At 39.1% G+C, this 17201-nt stretch overlaps 1 long non-coding RNA gene across 10 annotated transcripts in view; it reads right to left on the bottom strand.

Moving 5' to 3' along the window:
- LOC133798368 (uncharacterized) overlaps window positions 1–1008 on the bottom strand; it is a 30516-nt gene extending 29508 nt beyond the window's left edge. For 5 of the 10 annotated variants that reach the window (XR_009875847.1, XR_009875850.1, XR_009875849.1 and 2 more), the window contains exon 1: window positions 19–1007. This is a non-coding gene — a long non-coding RNA (uncharacterized LOC133798368). Of the gene's footprint in view, window positions 1–18 lie in introns of all 10 variants that reach the window. The other 5 variants (XR_009875838.1, XR_009875840.1, XR_009875839.1 and 2 more) reach the window with 3 other exon arrangements.
- Window positions 1009–17201: the final 16193 nt, after the last annotated feature.

Below are 17201 nucleotides of genomic sequence, written 5' to 3'. Positions count from 1 at the left end.
CAGACTATGCTCACTTACCATATCCATATGTTTATTGTGAAGATCACTTACTGACTGCATGTACACAATCAAGATATCCACATAAGAATTCTAAGGGGTTGTTTGTAATTGAGAATAGTCAAGAATTAAATAACAACTAGGTACAAAATATACACAAAATATATTCTCTACATTATATAATTATTTTTCTCAAGCTAGCCATTAAATTATAATTTAAACAAGATAAATAAATTAACTTTAGCCATCACCTAAATTATTCTAAAAAAGAAGTGATTCAGCAAAGATAACCCAAAATGTCAAAATAACACACCATAATTACAATACTTACTGGTCTGTTTTGGAACTTCTGCTCTTCAAAAGCATATTCAATTTCATAATTTCACATAACAAATCATTATTGATTCACTGTAGAGTTTGAAAATGATTATATATGATTTCAATAGACCAAATGAACAAAGTACAACAATTCTTACATGTAAAATGTAAAAACGTACATTCTATTTATTCTATATACAAAACTATACCTATATTATACTCAAAGAGAATGGGGAATAAGAGGCACCTGAATCCATGAGAGTGAGAGAGAGAAAAAGACTTTGTGAGTGACTATACACTACCAATCAACCCTTAAGATAATCAGCCCTTAAAAAAATTGAAGATGCTGAAACCCAAAATACAAAGTAAAAAAATTGAAGACGCAGCGTCTTCAAGAGATTGAGGAAGATATACAGGGACAAGGTCGAGGAAAAGTGAGAGGCGAGAGGCGAAGTGGGAGAATCGTTTCATCAGAAAGGCGTCGGCGTCGGCGTCGGAGTCGTTTGGAGGGCGGATCGGTGAGAGAGTGAGTCGCAGAGAAAGGGCTGGTCGAGAGAGAGAGATTAATATTAGAGGACAGGTTATATTAAGAGGAAATATGAAGAGAGGGAAAAAGAAAGAGAAGAGAGGGAAATATTAACAAGCCTAATTTTTTAACAAGGCAATTCCGACAGTTGTCTCCAATGACGACAGTTCTGAGCTGTTGGTATTGCCTCGTTAAATAAATTCAGACTCTATGATACATCAATAGCTACATCTTTTAATTGTCGATATTACTGTAATAGGTTTTTATAAAAATTATTTATATATATATTAATAAAAAAATCATAACTAATAAATTTATATATTATTTTTTTTTACAATATTTTTCTAATTAATAAAATATCTGTTTTTTAACTAATATAAATTTTATAAATATGTTAAGAATAATGTAATTAATTTTATAAATATGTTAAATAATAATAAATTTAAATTTTGATATAAAAATTATTATAAATACAAAAGTTAATAATATAGAAAATTTAGAAACAAAAAAAATATAATTTTAAAAGTTTTTAGATACATAATTTTTATAAATATATATATATATATTTACATAATTTAGTTTATTTTTAAAATTATACTATTCATTAATTTTTTTTGTAATATTTTTCCAATTAATAAAACAACTATTTTTTAACTAATACAAATTTTATAAATATGTTAAAGAATAATAAATTTAAATTTTGATATAAAAATTATTATAAATATAAAAGTTAATAATATGAAAAATTTAGAAACAAACAAAAACTAGTTTTAAAAGTTTTAATAAATACATAATTTTTATAAATATATATATATTTACATAATTTAGTTTATTTTTAAAATTATAATGTACAAATTTTATAGATATGTTAAAGAACAATATAGTTAATTTTATAAATATGTTAAAGAATAATAAATTTAAATTTTGATATAAAAATTATTATAAATACAAAAGTTAATAATATGAAAAAATTAGAAACAAAAAAAATATAGTTTTAAATTTTTTTAAGAAATACATAATTTTTATAAATATATATTTACATAATTTAGTTTATTTTTAAAATTATTCTATTCATTAATTTTTTTACAATATTTTTTTAATTAATAAAACAACTCTTTTTTAACTAATACAAATTTTATAAATATGTTAAAGAACAATATAGTTAATTTTATAAATATGTTAAAGAATAATAAATTTAAATTTTGATATAAAATATATTATAAATACAAAAGTTAATAATATGAAAAATTTAGAAACAAAAAACATATAGTTTTAAAAGATTTTAATAAATACATAATTTTTATAAGTGTATATATTTACATAATTTAGTTTATTTTTAAAATTATACTATTTATTAATTATAATTTAGATTTTTTATTTGAATTTTGGCAACATATTATGATTGTCGGCGTTTGACTTTTATTAACTGTTGGTGTTGGGGTCAATAGCGACAACGTTTAACTGTCGGCATTGGTCTTGAATTAACTGTCGGCATTGGGGTCAATAGCGACACCTTTTAATTGTCGGCATTGGTCTCGAATTAATTGTCGGCGTTGGGGTCAATAGCGACAGTCAAAAGCAACAGTGACAGTTATTAGCTGTCGACGTTGGTCTCTATGCCTACAGTTTTTAACTGTCGGCGTAGAGTCTCGCTAAGCAATTACGACAGTCAACAGAGTTGACTGTCGTGGTTGGGTGTCGGGATAGCCCAGTTTTGTAGTAGTGAAGTGATCACGGGATGACCCCAACACCTACCCAGGGATCATTCTCCTATAAATACCAAGACCTTGGATAGAAAATGGGTTGGGTTTTCTTTGTGTAATGCAAATATTCTGTCAAAATAGAGAAAGACATACAGTAATAATATTGACTCATGGAGGAACCACGTAAAAAGGAACGAGTGATCTTACTATATCATTATAAGTATCATGAAGAGTGATTATTCTCCTTACGGTTTACCCTTAAGCACTAGTTTATTCCAGCTAATCTTCCAAAAATGGTGCCCTAATGTAAGGGCCAGCGACAATGGCTCAAGCCATAAGGGGTTCAGCCAGGGTGGTTCAGTCATGGGCGCATGGGACAAGGCTCAGAGTTGCAAGGGCACGCACACACGCAGGCATGTGCAAGAGGGCGCGTTGGCAGGAAGAAGGTGCAATGGCGCCTGGCACATGGGCGCACAGGCAAGATATAGGGGCAATGGCGCCTAGTGCATGGGCGTGCAGGCTAGGGCTCGGGTCGCTGGCTTGTGGCTGGTGGCTCAGGTCCCTTTTTACTTGTTCTCCTCTTATGTGATCAGAATTTTGACAATATCATTTCTAAAAAAAATTACAAAATATCCTATGCCCCATATGGCTTACACAAGATCTAAGAAAAATTAAAAAATTCAAATTCTGAACCAAATAGCACCATATAATTAACAATCCATCTTTCAAGAAACATATTCATCCATTCAATATGCATATTAACATACATATAAAATATGCAAGAAACCCACACAACATTTAATATATATATATATATAAATGTACACTACTCTAATACTAATTATTGGTATTAAATGAGAAAAAAATGCGCAACGGGATAGATCTTTAAAAAAATTATTACCATCCAAGATCATACATATATAGATATATTAAATTTCATATAAATAGAAAAGAGACTACCTCTAGTAGCCTATCAAGTATCATTGAATCTCTTCGTATATATCAACGATCTTCCTATCGATTTTGAAAACTCACACCTTAGCCTTCCAAGCCAATCCTCAACATATAAAGACGTGTGTGGGCACGTAGGATTCAAAGGTTGATTTAGAACTCTCTAGATGTACATGACACATGAGATCTAGAGAGGTTTGAGAAGAGAGAGGCTGTTGAAATTAGAATTTTAGGTTTAGGAAATTTTATCGTTCTCTTTTCTTAGAGAAAGTCTAACAGTCAAAATTAATAACTTCCTTAAACAAATTAATATGAAATTTAAAAATCAAATCCCAGGGATAGAAATATCCCAGAGTTAGGCACCACTCATTGTGCAGTACAGTGAGTGGCATGAACCACTTTGTGGCTCTCTCTAATTTTCTCATTTGTTTGTTTAATTAATATATAAGATAATATATTTATCCCAAAATAAATATCAGTTAATTCAAAATTAACATTATCTTAAAATATCAATTTTAAATAAATAAATGTCTTATAATAAGATAATAATTATACTCTCTCTATATTAATCCAAACATGATTAATACTTATTTTAACATAAAAAAATTTAGAATAAAAACTATATAGTTAAATAATTAATGAACTCATAACTAATCAATTTCCCATAACTATCACATAATTATTTCCTTGCCCCAAAAAATTAATTCATTTGCAATCTAGTCATTCTCTCTACAAATCTTCCTTATGACAACATTACCCTTGAAAGTGCAGGACAGAGGTGACCTAGGGACCATGGACCAATAATACAAAGTTCCAATAAACCAAATTATTAATTAAATTCTTTAATCTAACAATCTTATTTATTAATTTCATGATTACTCCAATATAAATATGAAATTTTACTCTAAGTATTTATAGAATTATATTTACGGAATTTTCTCTTGTAGTCCATTGATATAATCAATAAATGTATTTTTGTCATCCATTTATTGGTTCGTTAATTATAGTTGGTCAAAATTATCGTTTTACCCTTCCAATTACCTCTTTATCCTTATAGTGTCCCAGAATTTTTACTTAGTTTGATAATAGTAGTTAGTATTAGTTTGTAGTATGTTAGTTTTCGTGGATTTTGGTTCAAGTCGGGACTTAATTGGAAACTCATAGCAACAGTTATGGATTTTATAAGTTTAACCTATAGTATAGATATATTAATTGTAACATAAGGTTTGATTTATGTTGTTGGTCTTAGAAATATTATTTATTATAACCTAAGGTTTAGATAGAATTATTAAGAAGGTCACACTTGCATAATCATGATTATTAAGAATTTATGTATTTTTTATGAATAGTTTAAATAAAAGAAAGATCTAGAAGCTCTAGAACCTTCGAGTAGCTGTTAGGATCATGATTTGACCCAGTCAAATTTGTTTAATCAATTCAAAATATGCTAAAAAAGTGCAAATACATGTTTGATATATCAACGGATGCTGATATATCGTAGCTATAGGAGCCGATATATCGCCTACGAGAGATACGGAAAACACGTCAACTTCGCATGAACGGGACTCGGGATATAGGCCTAGGCGATATATCGCCCATGGTAGGCGATATATTTCCCCTGGGAGTTAATTTTTGAATCTTGAGGATTTTAAATTTGAAAACAGCCTTAACCACTTGGACCTGCCCTTTAACGATTTTGACCGAGTTCTGGGCATCTGTTGAACGAAAATTCAAATATTTTTCATTTTATATTTATTTAATTATTCAAATTAAAAGGGGTGAGTTCACTCCTTGAACTCTATAAATAGGACCTAGTACTCAGTCATTTCACTCATCATTCAAGCATTGCTCAGAGCCTCCAAGCTGCTAAGGTTACTATAGAGAGAAAAACTTGGGTTTTGGGTTAAAAAGCTTTTCCAACTAAGCTTTTCTAAACAATTGGGAAGTAAGATATAGAGTTATTTCGGTATCGAGGTATAGATCAAGTCATAGTTCATACAAGGTATTCTTATCCTTAAGCTCAGTTTTTCATAGTTCTTTAGTTTTCTTTTATTTTCTTTCAGATCCTAACTCTTGTTTATGATTCTTGGTTAGGTGTTTAAGTTTCTTGAAACTTAAGGTTTTCGATAAGTTTCTTCTTTGATGGTTTAGTTCTCTTTTTCTTCTCATTTCTTTAGAAAACACATGATTCTTACTATTGGTTTTACGAGTGTTCCGAAATCCCGTTCTTGTCTCCATATCCCGGTTTTTGGTAAGGAAAATAGGTTATATTATATGTGTTTATATGTTTATGTTATGATATGTTTTATGCTATGATATATATATATGTATAAATATATTTTGTAGTCACTTGGGCATATGACTTCCTTAGATAGCAAGCCCCAAGAATTTATGTTGTAGTCGCTTGGGCATATGACTTCCTTAGATAGCAAGCGCCAAGAATTTTTATCATTTTCATGGTTTAGAGTCATGATTTACCCTACCCCGATTAGTAGACAGAGGACCTAGATGGGTTATCATATACTATAGTTGTGATCTAACCTACCTCGATTAGTAGACAGAGGACCTAGATGGTTTTATCACATACCATGTTAATGAGTTAATGGCCATTAATATTGTAGTCCTATATGATATACGTTTTTATATTCATTTGTCTTATAGTATATGTATATGATATAGTCTTATGTTTATGATTTATGATTTATGATATATGTTTTTAGTAGATTTTTCTTGCTGAGCATTAGGCTCATTCCTTTCTTTTTAGAATGATGCAGGAAAATGAATATGGAAGGCGCGAAGGATTCGTGGCAGCTTGGCATGTGTGTTGAGGATGAATGGATTGAATGGACTGTGTGAAGATCGAGGATGACATTGTTTAAAGTCTTTAAAATTATGTTTTGGTGTATTTCCGCATTTAGTATTTAAACAATTAAAGTTTATGTTTTATGTTTTATAACAATAGGATCCCATATCACATTTTATATTTTTACCTTATTTTGTATTTGGTACAATATTTTGGGTTTTAAATAAAGTTATGTTATTTCTTATGTATGTATTCAAATTAGTAGCTATGTCATAGTAGTTTTTAATGGTCTGATGTCTTAGAAATAGTCTGGGCAGTACAATCCTTAAGTAACATTAATTCACTAGCAAATAATTAATCTATAATCAAATTTTATATTTGAGCTCAATAACTATTCAGTTCTAGAATTAACTTTTAAGGAAACCAATATTATATACGTTACGAAAGTATGGATTTCATTATTGTAAGCCATTCGTGATATTAATTATCCAAAATAAAACTCACTAGCTTCATTATATTGAGAGACCTTAACGAGTGAATTAAAAGATTCAATAACCATACACAGGAGTTCATGACTACTCGGGATTTAGACTGATCTACAAATGATCATCTATTATGATACGAATTAAATCTTTATGGCAAACAGTAAGTTTATAAGATAGTTAATTTATATCGGTCCTGTCATATATAATCTCTATTATATACAGTACCTATACCAAGATGTCTATCTGCGTCAGTAATCTGAATCTAGATCACTTGCATCATGTATGCTTAGTAAACCATACTAGCAATCATTCGATAAAGACTCTTTACTTTAATATGTCACAAACTATTTAATTCGTTGTTGTGAATATGTAATAATTTTCCCCTCAATCACCACGCGCTAAGCCGCTAAGTTGGACCTCAAGAAAGAAAGTTCTCTCTGACAGAAGTCTAAGTGAGGCCCTTCCTGAAAGCCGCTCGCATGAACTCTCGAGCCTCATACGCACCCGCTGAGGCACCAAGGGCCTCGCATATCAAGGCCCATTCCCAAGTGCACACATGCCCTTCCTCAAAGCTGCTCGCATGAACTCCCGAGCCTTATATGCACCCGTCGAGGCACCAAGGGCCTCGCATAGAGAGGCCCATTCCAAAGCCGCGTGAATGCCCAAGCGCGTACATGCCCTTCCTCAAAGCCGCTCGCATGAACTCACGAGCCTCGTATGTACCTACTGAGGCAGAATGGGCCTCACATAGCGAGGCCCATTCCCAAGCGCACACATGCCCTTCCTCAAAGCTTCTCGCATGAACTCCCGAGCCTCATACGAACATACCAAGGCACCAAGGCCCTCGCATAGCGAGGCCCATTCCCAAGAGCACACATGCCCTTCCTCAAAGTCGCTTGCATGAACTCTCGAGCCTCATACGCACCCACCGAGGCACCAAGGGCCTCGCACAGCGAGGCCCATTCCCAAGCTACGTGAATACCCAAGCGAATACATGCCCTTCGTCAAGGATGCTCGCATGAATTCTCGAGACTCGTACGCACCTGCCGAGGCACCAAGGGCCTCACATAGCGAGGCCCATTCCCAAGTCGCGTGAATGCCCAAGCGCACACATGCCCTTCCTCAAAGCTACCCACGTGAACCTTAGAGACTCAAGGGCCTTGCATAGAGAGGCCCACCTCCCAAGCCTAGCACATCTCCAAGTCACACGCATCTCCAAGCCTCACACATGCCCATCTCTAGGCCCTACACCATGCCCCAAAGTATGCCATTGCGAATAGGAGTCTTGCAATGCAAGGCCCGAAACCTTTTTACACAATGAGAAGACGCATGTTATCTCCATTAAGGGATCCATAAGTTATTCAACACTTAGCAAAATATAAAGAAGTTTGGAGAAAAGACTTACTTTGGAAAGGTAAGAGGGACCACCGGGCATGAAGTACATGTATGAGCACGAGGTGTACAACCCTGAGAAGGAAAGAGGCATGACCCTGACATCCGTGTTCGACAAGTAGTGGTGGTACGAACTTGCACAAAGAGTGGAGGCACTACCTGAGCACCCCCGACCATGTTCCAGAGCCGACACCACAATGTCCTACAGCACAACCACGAAAACGTACCTGCATACGTTCTTGTCCCCATGGACCACCATGTATCAAGGGTCATTAGAGCCCACCTATAAATAGACTTCCACCCCTCAAAGTAAGGGGTTGGAAAATTCTTTGTATGCTGGGACCATTAAGGAATATACGATTTCTACTCCATTGTAGTTATTCATGTTCCTCCTTCCAGTTCCTTCTATCTTCTTTCTACACAAATATTGCAACACACTTTGAGTTTTCTAATTCTATAATCGTTGACGAGTTCCCATCGTCAACAATTTGGCATCGTCTGTGGGAAGAACAAGTATCAAGTCATTGTTCTTCCATCAATTCCGATAAGAAGAAATGCCAAGGCATTCTAGACGCCTACGGGGATCACAAGACGTGGAGATCCACCTGAACAGAGACCAACTAAGGGCCTCCAGGAGAAACCCTCTACCACTTGAGGATGAAGGTGCACTAGAGGAATATCCAGTCCCTGAGGAGGAAAGTAGGCATCACCCCCGACTGTCCCACCTAAAGCAGAACCTTTAGAACCTTCAGCTGCCCCCATGGGTGGCCCGGGTATGCATCCTCCTCCTCAACCATCGACTGCTCCATGCTCTGGCCACCAGAATCTAGGCCCCTTTACACACAGGCCAGACAATAGTCCCCGAGTTCACTTTGTGAGTTCCAGCTGAAGAACTCGCTTCTATTAGGATGAGATTTGCGAGTTACACAATAAGAATCGAAGGCTTGAAACCACACTAGAGAACATGAAAGAGGTTTTAAATGACCTTCTACAAAGGAAGTCGAGCATGCCCCTTCCCAGGCATAAGGAGAAGGAGTGTGAGAGAGGACAAACCACCGTCCCCGTAGACGACGGAAGAAACCAACTTTCCACTAGCAACATTCTCCGGACAACGCACCAGGATGGTCCAAGGCCAGCAAAATACCCACGAGAGCAAAGACAGAAGGATGACGCTGGTCATAGAAACGATGTTGAAGTCACCTCTAAGGGGGCGCCCTCTGACCTAAGAGAGGAGCTCAATAGGAGAAAGGCGGATGAGCAGACCACACCTCCTATGGCTCCCCTAGAACCCAAAAGGAAAGGAAAGGTCGACCCATCTGACTTGAGAGCCTCCTTGACTAAAAGGAGACCAGTCTTAGACACCGAGATGAGGAGCCTACGGAGCAAGATAATCACCGCATCTGGGGGGCACGTTGTCGATGATGAGTTTGATTACAAATTTCCCTTCACCATAGAAATCCAAGCCGTGTGGCTCTTCGCCAACTTCAAAGAGCCTTACATGACCCCTTACGGGGGCAATATAGATCCAAAATACCATCTTGACACGTTTAATGACCTAATGAAGATAAGCGAAATTACTAGAAGATCCAGATGCCACTGCTTAGCTATCACGTTAAAGGGACATGCGTACAAGTGGTTCGTGAGACTCCAGCCAGGGTCCATCAGGTGTTAGCAATAATTTTCTGATGAATTTCTCCAGCAACATCACGCTGTGCGTGATTACGCCTTGCCAGGCACTAGCCTCACTAATGTAAAGCAAGGAGAAAAAGAGAGCCTGAAGAGCTATATCCATAGGTTCAATATGGAGGCATCCAAAGTAGGGAGCCTAACCCGTGGGGAGTTAAAAATGGCCATCACAGCTGGAGTGCACCTGGGTAGTAAGTTGTGGGATAACATGCTGAAGAGGGAGGTCACTGACTTAGACGATTTCTATGAACGGGAACAAAAGTACATTCATGTTGAAGACGGCCATGAGGACCTAAAGGCATCACTTGTCAAGCCCTCGGCCCCTGAAGGTTCGAATGACGCAAAAAGGAAAAGAGTGTATGAAAGACCAAGAGATGACCAGCAGAGGAAGCACAATAACGGAGGTAACTCTAGGCAAACATCTTGCACCTTCTACACTGACTTAACACATACTAGGGAACATATCTTCGTTGCGAACGAGCATCAAGTCCCCTTCAGAAGACCCCCACCAATGAAGACAGTTAAAGAGAGACCCCGGAAAGTACTGTCAGTATCATAAAGACATTGGCCACACCACAGCGGAATGCACTCATTTAAAGTTGGAAATTGAAGAACTCATACACAGGGGCACTTAGGTAAATACGTCTGAAAAGAAAATCAAAGACCAGATGACAGATCACCCTCGCCACGAGCACGAGATGTAGTCCCAAAGGTGCAAGGAGAGGTGAGCACAAGCTTCAGAGGTCCAGGATTTGGAGGAGAGTCCAAGAAGGGGTGAGACAGGTATACTATAGAAGCTAGATGAATTCCACCCTCGTGCATCATGAGTCTGGATCAACGACTCCCGATGAGTTTTAAGGGTGAAAATGATTCAATCACTTTCATGGTGGAGGATGTACGAGAGGTGCACTTCCCCCACAATGATCCTTTGGTATTGACCGTCCTACTAGCCAATATGAGGGTACCTTGGGTCCTTGTAGACAATGGAAGTTACGTGGACATCTTATATGGCCCCGCCTTGGAGAAGATGCGTTTGGGCACCAGAAACTTGAAACCCTGCCATTCCTCCTTATACGGTTTCACGGGGGACTTGATACAACCCCTAGGAGTGATCGAATTGGCCCTCACCATGGGAGAGCAACCCAGACAAACTACTGTCATGATGAACTTTGTTGCAGTAGATTGTGCTTCAACTTTCAACGCGGTATTAGGGAGACCCTGCCTAAGAGAATTAAAAGCGGTGACCTCGATATATCACCTGTCTATTAAATTTCCAAATCATGGGGGGATAGCGAGCATAAAAGGAGAACAAAAGGAAGCAAGAGAGTGTTATAATATCTATCTTCGTACAACAGCCAAGCCACGAGAACCCATGACAATGGTGATACATGGAGGCACAAACCCACATTCACACTTGGGGATGGATGACACGGTCACACCCCGAGTATGGGATGTAGGACATCTCAATTAATATTACCAGTAAGAATTTCACATCTACTACAAGATTATACGTGCCTTGTTTGTTCGACTTATGATAATTTCAGAAGTTAAAAGTCAAAGAGGTTTCCTAGATAACCCGATAATAGTTGCAATGTTGACATACGTTCCTTTGTAGTATACTTGCTATCAATGAAAATGTTTCCTAACTCGAATATTACATTCTTTCTATATGCTTATGCCTATATGAAAATATGCGCACATTGTCAAAATCTATGTGAGGAGCGAAACAGTCAAAGTGCTCAATGGAATAAATCCCACCAAAAACTTAAGGGGCAAGATAGCAGACATATATATGTTGCACAGAGAAGAAAAAAACCTTATAGGGCATCTCTTGGATCCATAAGGACTAGCTACCCTTATGGATACCAAGGGAGCCAAAAGGTTCCATAAGGATAACCTCGGAATAGGCTAATACCTCCACAAGGGGTGAGGCCTTAAAGAGGATATCCACCAGTAAGCCTAGAGCAGCCACCGAGCCGTCCAGCCAAAAAAGTGTCCGACAAGAGACGCTTGCAAGAAGAAGTCAAAAGATTTCACGAAGGCAAAGTCCTAATAAAGGCTCATACCTCCACGAGCGGTAAGGCCTCAAGGAGATTATCCACTAATAAGCCTAGAGTGGCCACCAAGCCGTCTTGCCAAAAAGGGTCCTAAAGGAGACCCTTGTAAATAATGACGAGAAGGATGCTTCTTGCACAAAATAACAAGTGCACGCAAAGAATATAAAAGGATACCGAGAACCCAAGGGGTTAATGTGTCCTTACAAGTATAGTCAAGGTGCACCAAAAAGACTATCATCATCAGTCCAAGGAAGAAATAAGGAATTCATCAAAAAAATAAGAGGGACTTATCAAAGTCCCTTACACTTGAAAGTCAAAAGAGAATGAGAAGGAAAGAAAGACCAATGCATCCTCATAGTCGATATAAAAAATAAGCAAGGACATAGAAATCAAGAGTCCCACATACCATTAAAAAACTTATGAGGAGTTCCATAAAAAAATAGCATGGAGGGTTACACGACAACAATATATATGTATATAAATAAGCCTTGAAGAGGGGTCTATAGGTTTCCACTCTGACCTTTCCACTCAGCAATTTTCCAAATTGCATACTCTCCAAATGGAGACAAGTCAACGTCGGGATTGGTCTTCCACACGGCGTGCAACATGCACTCAATTATGTCATTCTCGGCATTTACAAGTTCAACCTCAAGTGCGATAATCTTCTCTTTTAGAGTGTGGATAGTATCTTCAAGTCTAGTATTGGAGTGAGAGGTCGAAGCAACCTTGGCCAGTGCAGCATCCCTCTGGCAAACCACTTTAGCAAGCTAGTCCTCCAAATCGTGGACCCGTGTGGACGAACTATCCTTCTCTGCCTCGGCCATGGAGAGGTTCTTCATTTCCCCCTCAAGCTCGAGTTGTAGCCGTTGTGTGGATGAGGAGCTTGAGTCGACAAATCGGTGGCCCGGGATGGAAGCCTAAGTAAGGACAAAGAAACAAAAGAAAACATCAATGGTCAGGTGATATCAAAACGAAAAGACATACATTTAGTGTTTTGACAAGTACCTACATAGAGGCTCGTATATAAGCCTCACCCACCTCGACATCTGTAATGTCAAGCTTAGACCCCCACTTGCCTTCAGAAATGTTTCCCATGTAACGGTTCATGGCCTCTCCATACTGGCTGGCGAAAGGATGGTCTCCGAAAGCGGAAATATAAGCTTGACGGGGGGAGGCATGATTACCCACCGAGGAATTTTTAGGCAATGATGGAGACCGAGAAGGTCTAGATCCATTTGAAGAGGCACGAGGGGAAAAGGGGTGCGGAGTCACCTCTTTAGGAAGAGAGGCACCCGAAGACGCCTACCCCAAACGCCCCTCCCCCCCCCCCCCCCCCCAAAGGGTGGAAGGGCATCACCAAAAGAAGGTATGATAAAATTCCTCTTCGGGAGAGAAGGGGCGGGACTAGGGGTGTTGAAAACAAACTCGCCACCAAGCACTGACGGCAGAACCCGAGAAGTAACACCGTCAGCATGTCTGTCGTCAGCAACATCCTTAGCCCAGCCAGCCAAGGACCGTAAACATGAATAATTCTCGGACTCAACCTCGACCTCATCGCCCGTGTCCATCTGGTCACCTGATGAGTTGTCGTAATCCTTATCATCTTCATCATCATAACTATCTTCATTATTTCTTACTACCCTCGGGATGGTAGATTTGGATGAGATGGAGCATAAGGAAACAACTTGATCTTGAGACAAGAGCTTGTACAAATAAAGATTTCCCTCCGTAAAAAGGCCATAGGCCTACTTGCGCGAGGCCCGCACACCCAGGATCTACGCCTCGCGATCGCGAGCTTTCGAACTCAAGGTAGGGTCAACAACCCCTTCAAGGCCTGTGATGATGAAAAAGAAATGACAATAGTTAGGTAAATCAGAAAATGGGGGTAAAGAAAAATTTCTTATATACGCACTCGAGGTGGGAATAAGCTTATTTGAAGTGTAGAAATGCGTATGTTAAGTAGATACGATGTTGGTGAAGAAAAAATCGCTCTTCCATGAGCCCTTATTGGAAATGGAACCCTCCATGAGGGGATACCCTGTAAGAGCCACAACTTTCTGGAGCTAATAGAAGTTGGGGGTTGTTGGGTTTTCCCTAAGGGTGTAAAGATGGTGGACCTTACTCATGGAAGGCCCCCTAGAGTGCACTTGTTTATATAATACATATAAACAACTAAGCACGACCCAAGAGCTGGGAGATAATTGGAGGGGTAACAGCTCAAAATAGTTGAGTGCCTTAACAAAAAAGGGGTGAAGCGACAAGACTCCACCAGACTTGATTATTGAGTCACTGAAAGCAATGAGCCCCTCAGGTGGATCAAATGCACGGTCCTCGCGAGATGGAATGATGAAGTCTATGTTTGGCGACAGTTGGTGGGCCTTCAGCATGTTGCCAAGCTCAACTCGGGTAATAGTGGACCTGAAGCCCGCATCCTCATAATTTTCAAAAATCCCCTTCAGCATGTTTGATACCGAGCAGATACAACGGGCAATTTGTGAGCAACTGACTTCATCAACCCCCTAAAAGGCCATCTACGTGTCTTACGTCTACCCGCATACTGCTTGACCCTATGACATACTAACCAATGGCCCTACCCTCGTGTAAGAGATAAGAGAGACATGCATATCATTGGGGAGGAAGGAATAATAGGGTGTGTGTGTGCAGGTCCTTAGAAGTGCGAAGATGAACCTTTGGATGTGCAAAAATGAATCCACGGGAATGCAAGGGGTGGATCTTGGGGGGTACAAAGACAACCTCTTAAGTGAAAACACCCTATGCTCCTTGCAATGCAAACATGGGACAAGGAATAATAAGTTAAAAAACATAGAGATGAATTTAAAGAGGCGAAAATTACCTCAAGATGGCTTCTATGGAGGATAGAACTTTGGAGCCTTTGGAAATAGCCTCAATGGGATACCACTAGGCTAGACAAGTTTTGGGTGTGAAAAATGAATCCAAGCATGGAGGTATGTATAAGGAGAGTCAAGATTTCAAAGCCCTTAGATCAAGTCTAGGGTGAATGGTGGAGATCAAGAGCCTTAGCAACGTTGGGATCTGTGCTTAGAAATGGTTGGCCATTATTCAATATTAAGGACACACTTGGATCACCACCAAAGAAAGTTGGTTTTTGTGTTTCTTTAGGCACTACAAAGAAACACACCACCCAAATACACTTTGTGTTTCTTCATACACCATAAGATAACACACCAATGTTGAGCCTCCCAAACTACCTTGAATATAGTAAGGCTCCAATGCCATTCATATCATACAAAAGAAGAGGAAAGAGTCTACAAGGACACTTAAAAGTATATTTATAGACTCGGGGGAAAGTGTGAATACGAAATAATTTTCTCCTCAATCACCACGTACCAAGCCGCTAAGTTGGACCTCAAGAAAGAAAGGTCTCTCTGAAAGAAGTCTAAGAAGGGCATCCGCGAGTGACTAAGTGTCGCAAGGCCTTTCCTCAAAGCCACTCGCCTGAACTCCTGAGCCTTGTACGCTGTAACGTCCTCCTAATCTAGGACCGTTACTGTAACGCCCTGGATAGCCAGGACCGTTACACTGTGTGTTTAAAAAGTGCTAGACTCCCTAACCAAGTCAATTAATCAAAAGCGTGTTATTGAAGCTATAAAGGCACTAGGGTTAAAATGTTTTGGTCTCAAAAGCCACATTTTCATTAAGAAACATTTCCTGTTACACGGGATCCCAAAAATATTAAGTTTTAAGATCGTTTACAAAAGACATAGGGTTTTAATACAACCTCAATCTGTATTAAGGCAAAACAGACAGTTAGGCAATCCCTGTCCTGATCCACTCCTCGACCATGGTGATCGAATAGTTGGCTATATACATTCAACCCCGCAGCTCTCCATCTCAGGATTGGTCCAGCTTTCCTTTGCCTTTACCTGCACCATGAAGCACCCGTGAGCCAAGGCCCAGCAAGAAAACACAACAACAGAGCATAAGCAATCAACAGACAAATCAATATCTCATATTGCATCACATATTCTCAACCATATAATCATTCAGTATAACCAAGTGTTCAACATACTAAACATATCAACTCATATCATATATCAGTTCACAGATGATAACTAGGGCTAGCGCCCTCAGGCCACTCCCTCTGTTATCCCACTGACTCCAACCCGCTTAAACCGAGCTCAGTGAATATTAAGCTGTCCTCGGCTACCATTGGCCAAGCCGCACCCTGTGCGCAAATATTATGTACGACACTCTTAGGCCGCTTCCACATGTCCCATGGCATAATACCATCATTGACACGATACAAATATCGGGAGCACTTAGTCCCATCACAAACATACAACCGGGTGCAGTTTTCTTACTTTTCGATTCGCTAGCTTTGATCCCTCGACTCCTTGAGCACGATCCCCCTCGAACCCTAGCGTTCACCTAAACACAACCATAGGCCAAAGTCATCATCAATCCTAAAGTCCAAAACCTAGCCTCGGGGCCAAACCCGAGCCCCCAGAAAGTCCTAGTTCTACCAAACAAGGTGGTGGAATCAAACCCCAAACCCTTGGTCAAAAACCCTTGCAAACAACCCTAAAATCCCCTTCAAAAGATAGGGTAGCGCTACAGCGCTCATGGGAGGGTGCTACAGCGCTACAAACAGAAGCAAAATCCCCTCAACATGCATGGCCTAGCGCTACAGCGCCCAAAGGCTAGCGCTGTAGCGTTAGTCATAGACAGACAAACACCAGTTTTCCCTTCCTGCAATTTCCTCGAACCAAACTCAACCAAAACCTCTCCAAACCTTTGCCAACCTCAAAAACAACCTTATAAACATACTCCACTCATCCCAAGCACCCCAAAAACTCAAAACCCAATCACATGCATCTCTAATCCCAAAATTCACCATAGCTGTCCCTAAGCTCAGAAACTCAGCAAAACTAGTCAAAACATCAGAGTTAGAGGCTTGGAATTCATACCTTTAATGGAGTTTCGATTTCAAGACAACCTCTACACCTCCTTAGCTTGCTCTCCCTCAACTCCTGGCCCGAATTCCCATCAAACTCAGCTTATGCACCATAGTTCAAAAACCAAAACCAGAAACTAAAGAAACTATAGAACCTTACCTCAAGTGTTAGAGGGTTCCTGCTAAACCTCTGCCAATTCTCCAAGCCTAGCTTAGGATTCTTGATACTCAGCCTAACCCAGCTCCCCTTCCTGAACTTTGCTCCAAAATTCTCAGGAAACTGATGGAAAATGCATAAACCGACCTTAGGAACTCTCTGTTTTCTCCCTTTCCTTTTTCTTTCTTTT

Source organism: Humulus lupulus, chromosome 1 (assembly GCF_963169125.1).
Source record: "Humulus lupulus chromosome 1, drHumLupu1.1, whole genome shotgun sequence".
Classification (NCBI taxonomy): Eukaryota; Viridiplantae; Streptophyta; class Magnoliopsida; order Rosales; family Cannabaceae; genus Humulus; species Humulus lupulus.
The sequence above is the reverse complement of the archived record's forward strand: the minus strand, read 5'-3'. Positions and strand labels throughout refer to the sequence as shown.